Consider the following 11,363-nt stretch of genomic DNA (forward strand, 5'->3'; position numbering starts at 1 on the left):
TGAAGCGGGCTTGGAAGGGGTTTGGCTCTTCTCTTTTATTCCTTTTTTCGAGGACGCCTCGAGAGGGGAAGACTTCGCGAGATTGTGTTTTTCTAAAGGGTGCTGAAACGGAAGGAGTTGAGCTGTTCGAACGGGATACTTTTCTCAAACGAGTGTTTTGTCTGGAAATTTAACGGTGATAATCGTTGGAAATAATATTGGTTCGTCATCGTAGCACTGGAAGATCCTTTCTGACGAATCAGAAAGCTCAGGAAGCTGAGGATAGTTGAAGCGTTTCGAAAAAATTCTTAAAACTTAAGATAAATACATTCCTTGAAAAAATGTTCAAGACTTTGTGTAAATACAAGTACAAAAGACAGAAACTGCTTTAATATATACGAACAACGATATATACAAAACATTGATTAGAAGATAGAAACGATATTATACTTTAACCTATCGCACAAGAAGCAATAATTACAAAAATATAAAAAATAACCAAAAATCGAAATACACAAAATTCGTACGTATGTTTCCGTATTTATGACTCTTATCGGTAATTTAATTTTCGTAAAGACAAAAACATGTAAATATACCATTTATAAATGCAAAAATCAAGAATACCTTACTTTACCAAATATATCAAAAACTTTGCGTACTTATTAAATAAAAGATAGCATAACACAGTGCAAATAACAATAACGATACCAACAATATAATTCCCAAGGAAATAAATACTTTTTCAACCACGTTCAGCTATTCCCGTAAAAACTGAAAAGGTTAAATATATCTTTTCCAGCAGCAGACAGAAATACCAGCGAAGAGACGAGGAGAGAAAATAGGAACGTATCCAATTCTTGGGATATCCTCGGCTCGTCGTCACCCTTTCCACTCGCAGTTTCCTCCATGAAACGAAAATCCAGCGGAGTTAAATCGGGGGCAGCACTGGGCGCTGTACGGCCAAGGATATATCCAGAGATCTAATCGAGGAAGAAGGGTGCTCGTGCTGCACCCTGCTGCAGTTCCAGGGTGAATCATGCCGCGATACAATCGAGCTCGTGGCGTAAAACGCGCCTCTGCGGTTCTGCGGTTCGTCGATGGCCGTTGGTGTGCGAGCGACCTCGTCTATGCGAATCCATTTGTATCCTCTTCATATCAAGATGCAATCTGATGATTGGTCAAACGACCGTGCAATTTACTCGAGTGTTCTCCGCGACTATTCTTTATCTCTTCTTTATCGCCGTGCCACCGTGATTACACCGAGCAAACGATAAGTAGCCGCCTCGAATTTCCGCGAGGATGATCCACTTGATGATCTTGCCGAGTTTCTCGACGCCACTGGAGGAATACCGTGGCCAGGAATCGAGCTGTCGCTAGGGAACTTTCGTTTCGCCTGTCGAAACTTTAGTTTGACAAGAGTGTTATTGGAACGAAGAGGCTTTTTATTGTTTTTACGGAATTTGTTTATCTTCTAATTTAGACGCTTTGAATTTTCTGGGGAGGGAGATAGATGGAAGATTTTGGCGAATTCATCGACGCGAATGGAACGTTGTATCCTCGTACGATCGTAACAAAAAGTTCTCTTTAATTTCCTATGGAAACTCGGCGAAGGACAAATTTTCCGATAAATAATTTGTACATTAGAGTATTATTATTAGAATAATGCGAGAAAATAACTCTTTGTAACAAACTTAATACCTATCGTTTTATTTTTAGAGAGTTGTAACGCTAAATAGCCAGTGGATCAACACACCTGTGCCAGGTATTATACGACATCGACGTTTAAAAATGAAACAGATTGGAAGATAAAGCGATCGAATTTTATCTGAACTTGAGACAAAACTTTGTCTTTATCGAATCCCTTTGAACCTCTCGGTAATCAGTCTCGCGTCCTACATAAGAGCTGGCACACAGATTCTACCGAAGAAACAAAGAAAAATTGCGGTAGATTCGCCTCTGAACGTCTTTCATGGTTACTTTATATCGGCTATGCTAATCTTAGAGGACGGTTGTCGTCTGCCACGTTCCAGGACCCTTGCTGCCGCTTTCACGCTGCCTCAACCCCCTCACGATAACGTAAATACTTCGTGGCGTACAACGAAAGGGTTGTCCGTACAGGTTAACCCGTAACCGTGACGTCGTATTTATAAAGAAAGGGTAGAGACTTTCTACGAGGAGAAATATGTACAGTGACTCGCGAAAGTATTCGAGTATTCTTAGAATATTTTTAGATATATATAATATTTAAAATCTCATTAGCACCGTAACTGAGACACAGAAACTATCGTAATTATGATAGTAAAATTTGAAATCAATCTGAAAGTATATGTAGGAGTTGCAAGACATTTGTCGTAAACCGATATTTAGTAAAAAAAATTAGAGTATCTCATGAATAGCGGTAAAGTTAAACATACGATTAGTGCTATAGATGGTCTCGCTATCGTATCGTAGTTTCCAAAAAGTTTCGTAGAAAACACATAATATATTCGTAAAAAAAATTCCGTGGTAAGTTTTTGAATTTTCGCGAACTTTCGTCAACCGCAATAAGTTCGTGTAACGAGACGAAAGAACGGAGACAGTGAAGAGATATCGGGCTAACGAAATTTATACGTGACACTTGTGAGATTCGTGGTACCGAACTCTGTCGTTTCGACAGCTTGTTCGAGTCGAAAAGAGGGTTGTTTGTTGGCTCGCCGAGATAACGGTATCGTCCGTAAAATGTTCCTAGTTTTACGTTCGCTCCTATTGGCGCATGAATTTCAGACAATATAGTACTCGTATTTTAAATAAATATCAATCTTCGTTAGTTAGATGGATAGTTTCTCGATAAAATTTACACGCGTTTTATTATCATATATTTTTGGAAAGCAGAATGGATGAATGTTGAGCTTCTGTGTTGGAAGTGGTCCTCTTAGAGTTGGCAATGTTTAACGTGCTTTCTGATTCCACAAGTTTTCAATACGATCGATCGATAGCTTTAGCACATTTTTAACGATAGAACTTTTTCAAGCTAAGAACTTCTGTTTCGAAAAGAGAAATGCTTTATTTGTAAATTTATTTAGCTAGTAACGTTTTCCCCTTTTCCGTATTTTATCGGTAGCAAATGCGATCGAGATAATATTGTGCGTATTAGACTCCACTCGTATAATACGAAGCGATAAGAAGAAAGCAGTTAATAGAATATTTATACGATATACATTGATAAAAGAGCAATTGATAAAGTGCATGGAGAAACTCGCCCCTATATTTTTCATATCCTAATGTGAGATAAAAAACATACGATATTGGAGAAGTTTAGAAAATTGCAGCGGTACTCGTGAATAAAGAAAAACGTAGCAGCTACGTGATCAGAAAAGAATGCCATAAAACGTTCGATATATCACCATATCGTATCCTGTGATTACTCGAAGGAGAATACGGTATTATTTCGTGGTTTCAACAGGATTTCCATTTTATACGGTAAAAAGAATACGACGGCTCGCGTTATTCTTCATTTTGTCGCGCGATTTGTCTACGTAGAGGTATAAGAACGTACGGCATCGTAAAACGAGCCGGAGAACAGCGAGGGTGATAGAACAGCGTTCCCAGTGTCTCTGTGACGATACACACACTCACAGTTGCCGGGTAAATTATCCCCTATACACGACGCCACTCGAGCGCCATGGTAACGTAAGCTCTCCAAGAACTGAAACGGAATTTCTCTCTCCATATACGTATGTATATATATATATACACATATATACATATATATTTCTGTATATATACAGAAACAAATTATAATTGACGCAAATCTAGTTGTGGTAATGGTGAAACGTGCCTAAACAAGAACTTCTAGAAAGTAATCACGATCGATAATTGAACGAGAAAGCTTACGTTATAATAGAAGAGTAGGAATATTTTAATAACATATTGTTAATAACGTACGAAGTATTATCATCTAATGACAAAATCCGCAATCACTTAGTTGCCAACTCAATATAAGCGTATAGGTCATTATATAGGGTAAGTGATAATTGGAAATATTAGTAATATAAAAATGTTAACAGACAAAGTTGACGCGTTTTGTGGAGGGGATATTGATCAACTCCATAAATTGAAAGGTACGGAGGAGCGGCGATGTTACAAATATTGATTTTTAAACCTACATTAGAATTCACCGTTGTTGAAATAATTTTAGATAATTTAATTAATCGTTTAATTTGAAATGAAGTTGTAGAAGTAAATCTCTTGTCCCTCGATGAATGAACGATAATCGTGTACTTATGCGATGAAATTAAAAAATTAATAAGAAGTGGGGTTGCTCCGCTTGACTTTTGAGAGGCTCACGTTTCTCTACACCCTCGGTATTTATGAAAATATGCATTGGTCGGACATTATCGTCTCTTTTTCTGTATATTTATATCTTGAAAAGCAAAACATTTTTGTCAAAAAAAATGTTACATGAGAATAAAGGTAAAAATTCTGCGCACGAAGCTCTTGATTGCTGGTATCAAATTGAATGAACAAAAATATTAGATAACAAAGAACAAAGCAAGCTGACCTAACGAACTAATCAGGGGCTGGCTTACGTCCTTCGTTAGCGGCGACACATGTATCCGCATAGGCTTTTCTACAATGTATTTAATGTATGCGAAGTCATTCCTGATTCAGCGAAGTTCCACGGCATGGGATGAATCATCCCCTCGTGCACCGGAGCTCGAGCACCGCGATAACGTAGGCACTTTACAGCCTCGAACGAGAACGACGAACCTTTCTGTCTTTCTCTCTTCGTGGTCTCTCCTCTTTGTCACTCTTGCGAATTCCCGTCTCTGTTCCCCTTTCTCTATTAATTCGACGTGTTGCTGCGGTAACTACGGTGTCAGCAACATTACCCGTTCCTGTATCGATGAGATAGAAATGTCAGCCGAACGGCTAACGAGGATACCACGTGCGGGGATGCGACAGTCTCACTCGGAAAACATTCGAATAGATATCGTGCAATTTTGGTGTATCGAAACGAGGAGAGTCTTGAAATGTTGATACACTGGTTTAATGAGTTATCGCAGAATTGGATATTTTATTTTTATATATGTTAATGGTTATTGGAAGTTACATGGAATTATTGAAAAACCAGCTTTTATCTGTTACTTCGTTCGCGTTAATACTACTGATATACGGAAATTTTTCAGCAGATAAATTTTTTGTGAACAAAGTGGAATAGGTAAAAAATATTAAATTGTAGAATTGCTCGATTTCAGAACAAACACGACGTAAATAATAACCATCGTTGCTTAACTTCTAGCAAACATGGAAGCGCATGCAACTCAAATGCCAAGCTATTTCTCAGCTTTTAGAATACGAATCGAGATGAGAGATGCCCTATTTTCTTTTCCAGATACTAGGCTATACGACGGGGAAAACGCAACCAAATCCGCTAGGTAGTTTTTACATAATGCGAGTACAAACAGACAGATAAAAATTCCAAAAATTAGTTTTACGAACTCCATAGCTTATGAGCTATTCCTGCATGAGTGTTTTATTTATTTTATTCAATGTACAGGCACAACCCTCTACTGTTTTATTATATGTATATAGATGCGTGGGATACTCAAATTGTGAATTGCGACTTGTCAGGGAAAGAGGGTCAAATGTGAAAGGGAGAGCAGAAAAGAGAGGAACGGACATGAAGGAAGGAACTAAGGATGGGAAATAAGGAAAGGAATCTACACAAAGGAGAGGCGCAGTGGAACGGAAAAAAAGGGAAAGAAAAGGAGAAATGGGAGAAAACAAAGAGGGAAAAAAATAGGAAGAAGAGAAGGAAGAGGAGACAGGAAAAGAATGAATGGAAGAAAACATATTTATTTTACAACTAGTTATATGTATCGATATAATTTAACTCGAAACGACATTTGTTATGCAGTAACGTAATAATTCGAATGCAATACTCGATCCTGAACAGGCGTCGAGATGCAAGCCACGATCCTGTAAAATTACCAAGCCAATTCCATGACACGAATCGCACGACGCCGTGCATTAACGCAGGCCGGCATCGCGACGCATTAAGCGAAATAATTTATAGCGCGAAATTGTAGTCTCCGGAGCTAGGGTGCCGGATGACGTACGTAAGACAAATGGCACAGAAACCAACGGTGGCCGTAATCTCCGTACGTTCGCTGGATATCCGAATGGCAGTCACCGAATACGCAGATCCCACGATATCGTTCCATTATCCTCGGGGCCGGCGCGATGCACCACCTCATCGGCCATTCACAACACGATTCTCTTGATTCGACGGTTCAATTATCGATTCTGATCCGCCTCGTCGTGAAGCTGCGCGTCCATAACCGATCCAACGTCCCTTGTTTCTCCTGGAATCGATATACCAACCGCATTTGTCCAAAGTGGAATCGATTCACAAGTGGAAAGAACAAAAATAATATCGGCTTAGTGGTGAAAGAATTAAGACAATAGTATTGTACATCGAGCGACCTGCGTACTTTAAATTGGTTTTATTTGCAAATGTTTATTGCTTTCATCCTTTTTTATAACTATTGCGTTTGTTCTCTGATTTCTTTTATTTGAGAATTTGTTGTGTTGTCTGTATACAGGGTGAGTCGGGAAATTAGTGTTAGTACTTGTTAAAATAGCAAAAAGATCTTGATAAAATGGGTCTGGACATAATTCATACACTCCTGACGTTGTTATATTCATTTTTAGATAATAAAACGAAATTATTAAATAAATAAATCAAATGTTTGTAGATAATACCAATACGTCAAATTTAAACTTCAAAAAAGATAGGATTTTACGTCCAATCAATACAAGAGAAGAATTTCAGCAAATTACGTTGCGCTGTAAAACCCGTCCCATTCTACTGCTCCGTGCGTCTGGCCATGATTGTACATATTCCACTTAACCTGGCGCTCCGATCTCCCATTCGATATATACATTCCCAGATTGATTTCAAACTGTACAATAATCACGACAGTCACGTCTCATTACTGTCCTCGTTAAAGTGCACGATATTTCTAGAAAGTTTGGTATAACGCACATAATATATTCATAAACATTTTTTATGACAAGTGTCTGGATATTTTGCCTCGGAAGTACTTCACCTCGGAATCTTCCATTCCTGCATGAACCTAAGCTCGCTATCTCGTTAATTCACGCACCAGCAAACAAAATAATTGCACTCGTTCAATCAAGCCAAAAATACGACGAAGAACCACGCGCGAAAAATTTCCACCGTTCCAACAGTTTTCACGTTTCTCCGCTATTTAACAGCACGCAAATAGACCAGAGCTCCCATAGAAACAGGCATTGCCTTATTCATACACCTGTCCAGGCATCTCCGCCGAGCCATTGCATTTTTACCATGCAGATTAAATCACGTAGAAAAGGACCGGTATCCACGTAAAGGTGCGCGTAAACGTGCGCCGATTTCCAAGGAGTCCATTCTCTATGGTGGTAGTAGGAGAATGCATGGTGGCACGCGGGCGTCTAAAACGAGCGGAAAATTATTGGCCGTTTCTCTACTTACATAAGCAATTTCACTGGATCACCGTGGTTCGTGAACGTGTCGCGGGTACCAGTCAAGGATTCTTCTTTTCGTCGTCGAAGAAAACGAAGAAAAGGAGGAATAAAAGGATTCCACGATTGTCGGATAACTCTGGTTCAACAAACGATCCAGAATTCACGATCGCGACTCCGCCACGAACGTATTTCATTCTCCAAGTAATCCCCGAGTAATCCTTTGATTTATGAAGACCTACTCGCGCCGCTTCTGCTCGTGATCAGTTCGTAAGCCAGTGAATCAGTCGGGCCGCTTTAATCGATCAGCAGTTTCAGCAACGACGGCTCTATGTTCCCCATCCGTTGCCGGTAACCGTTCAACCGATCTCGCGATATAAGATTAATTCTATGATATATATTCGTAAAGTCGTAATGGCTTCAAGATTGGGTGTTTAGCTACTTTTGAGTAGTCTTCCAATCGCCTTAAGGATTATTGCAAACTTGATGAATTGATCTTGCTGGATTTTTCACAAAGACGTTATTAAGAATTCGGAGATCAAATTATCAAACAGAATTCTAAAAGATCTCGTTCGTCTAGATTCAGATTCGTTCAATCGTAGATTCTATTGCAAGAAATTGATGTTTGTGACAAATAATGTTATCTATCCTTAGATGTTAGAAATACATTAAAAGTCTTATATTTGCGTAAATTCAGTAAACTAAATATTTTCATAACCATCACCATAAATCAGATATGGAGAGTACATTAAACTTCAATATAGTACTTAAGACCTTAAGAAAATACTCGATATCAATATCGAACTCTTATATAGGTCCTAAGGTTCACAGTAAACCTTTCATCGAAACCCACGTATACTCGTACTCTTGAAAAGAGTATTCCAAGTATGTCAAACCTCCTACGGTCTTCTACCCAAAAATCTTCAAGTAGTACGAACCGATGATAAATTCCACACGACTTCGAACGAAACGAATATAAGCCTCTCACAAACTACCAATTAACTTCGTAGCCTTAAAACTATATTTCTGAAGAAAATTTGTTAAAAATGACTTCTAACAGATAAAATACATACTTCTTAAAATTCACCTTGAAATTTATGATTCTCTATCTCACATATAAAAATACTTAATTATTTATTACCCTATAATTTCACCACTGACTGATATACCCAAATAAAAAAAAGTGCAATTGATCAGTTTAACTTCTCAGAGTCATCGTGTCCTCGATTAACGCAAAATAGGTCACTCGTTATCTTATCGTTAAATTCGATGCTAGATAAGATCGCATTTAGATATAAATCAAGCAACATTGGATAAAGGCAAAAGATGTAATTAATCAGTTTGATTTCCGAAAGATTTTTATCGTCGATTAATTTTACAAAATTCTAGCTCATGGATGGCCGGTCGAATTGAGGTTCCGGCCCCGGAGGAGGCGCGTATTCGCGTAGCTGGCGCAATGGTCCCGGGATGCCGGTTGAGCCGACGCCGCGCCGTGCTCCGAAGGTTGCCGAGCAACCGGTGAATATGCGCAATTACCAGAGGACCGGGCGAGAACGAGCGAACGGACGCTAAGTGGGAGTTACCGAGGAGATTGTAAAATAGAATGTATCCCGCAATTACCCGGCCATCTAACGCGATCGAACGTAAGAGCCTGCCCGCGATTATCGTTCATGGGATCGGAAGTAGCTCCGACACGGGCCAACCGGCCTGTCTTCTGACCGTTTCCATCCGCAAGACGAAACTTTCATACAACTTCCTAACTTTCCCATCGTTTTTTTACATAATACATTCTCTGGTACTATTTTTATTTCCAATATCCGTAGTTAGAGAATATCGGATATTTTTCATGATTTTCTTCATATCCGTCGTGAATTTTTAGATTGTCTGTTCGTTATAAATTCACGATTGAATTAATTTGATTTTTTTCCACAGTCATAGCTTTTATCAGAAATTTTTTTAACGAATTTTAAGATCATCTATTGTTGAAAGAATTTAATATTTTTCCAATTTATGCTTGAATTAATTGGATTTCTCGGAAGCCAGACTAATTAATTCCAGTTTTTATCTGGATACGTGATTAATATTGCCTTTTCAAAGAAACGGATTATTTGCTTCCATAATTTTATTTATTAGAAGAATAAATTCTCGAAAAATCGTAACACTAGATTCAATTTCCCTTATTTCCCAATTTATGGAGTTAATCGATGTGAATTCCGAACAGCTCGATTTGAATTTTGAAATGTTTTCGATGGTTTTCGAACTAATTAGTCACAAGTATCATCGCGAAAACATACGGAGAAACATTGAAACACCGCAATTGTAAATTGCCGGCGTTCCTAACTTGAAAAGAAATAGGAGAAATATTAAAAGCATTAAATTAAGGTTGCAATGTATACCGTGAAAGCTTTCCATTAAAGGATACTAAAATAAAGAATGAAGTTCTCTGCGTCAGATCCACTCGCGGCATCCCATGCTCTGACGCGTTTACAAGTTTTACGGCGTAGCGCCATGCGGATAAACACATTCCTCTCTAACAATATTATCTCACAAAACATTTTCACGTTCTATCTACGTAAAAGATACAAGTTCTACGATATTATATGACGAACTACAATAACTGGAAAAATATTCTATATTACGTAGTAACCCTCTGCATGCAAATCTTATTCACCACCAACTAGGCTTCCACAAACAAGCTCTTTGAGACGTCTCCAAAGAAAAATAGCCAAGATGTTTAAGTTCAAACAAGCTACAACGGAACTAAGTCAATTTTCTTCTATAATTTACTAAAAAAAAAAAAAAAAAATGGAAAACTACAGGGAAAATTTTATAAATTCCCACTCACATTTATCTTTGATCCTTAAATTTTTTAAGGTACGAATTTATTAAAATCGTTTTAAACTGCTAAGTTTTTTTTTTTATTGCGAATTGATTTTTCTAATAACCATTTACGAACGTACTTATTAATTTATCTGTATCTAAATAAAAAATATACAACGAGATAGATTTTTTAAATGATTGTTTTCTAATTTCAGAGCATGTTAGTTACATAATATTTCATAAAGTTAACATTTCATAAAAAGACAGATGGAAACGCGTACAATTCCAAAGCAAAACTGCTCGTTTCACGGGAAGGAAACATTTTCGCACACAAGGGGGATGACAATTGCGAATGAAAATTCTGTTGCATTTAATTGAAGATCGAACGGTAACACGATTCGCTAATCAGACTTTCCTTTAATCCTCGGGGCTTACGTCGAAATTCGGTTCAGCGTTTTAATTGTCTCGTTGTCGGTCAAAGCTCCGCACTGGAAAGCGGCTCGATAAATATTAATAAGAGCGTTTTGTAACCGGGGACCGCGGGGCTCGTAAAACTAAAATACACGGTCCGTAATGCGGGATCGCGTTCCTCTCTCGGAGTTTCACGCGATTGAATCGACCGTCGTGTCTGGAAGAACGTATCGAAGGATTGAATCGCGTTAACCTCTGAAAGGACGCCTTTTAAATTTCCTTTCTCCATTCACCGGTGACTTTTCTTCCCTACCGACTCTCAGTTTTCCAAACGAAAAAACGTTCCTACATACACTACGTTAATTCGTTATCAAAGGCACGACGGAACTAACCGCAGAAATATTTTCCCTCGAGCTTCTCTACCCACCATTCCGCTCTCCAAATACGATCTTTCTCGAAATATAATTATTCCCAGCCGAATAATTATTATTACACCATAAATGTTTGTGCAAATTCATGTTCTTATGAATGCAACTGAAATGAAATTTCTTCGTAGCTTAAATATTAGAACACGTATTTTGTTTCGAATATTTGGAGTATTTTTTTCATATTCTGTGTGTTCTAGAAATATGACTGTTCATGAT

At 38.1% G+C, this 11,363-nt stretch overlaps 1 protein-coding gene across 18 annotated transcripts in view; it reads left to right on the forward strand.

The window, feature by feature from the left end:
• LOC117153716 (uncharacterized) overlaps positions 1-10,375 on the forward strand; it is an 84,060-nt gene extending 73,685 nt beyond the window's left edge. For 16 of the 18 annotated variants that reach the window (XR_013059254.1, XR_013059239.1, XR_013059248.1 and 13 more), the window contains one exon: positions 782-1,809. The gene's annotated coding sequence lies outside the window, so the exon portion shown is untranslated. Of the gene's footprint in view, positions 1-778; positions 5,397-5,553 lie in introns of those variants that run through there. The other 2 variants (XR_013059244.1, XM_076621631.1) reach the window with 2 other exon arrangements.
• Positions 10,376-11,363: the final 988 nt, after the last annotated feature.

This window comes from Bombus vancouverensis, chromosome 1 (assembly GCF_051014615.1).
Source record: "Bombus vancouverensis nearcticus chromosome 1, iyBomVanc1_principal, whole genome shotgun sequence".
Taxonomy (NCBI): domain Eukaryota; kingdom Metazoa; phylum Arthropoda; class Insecta; order Hymenoptera; family Apidae; genus Bombus; species Bombus vancouverensis.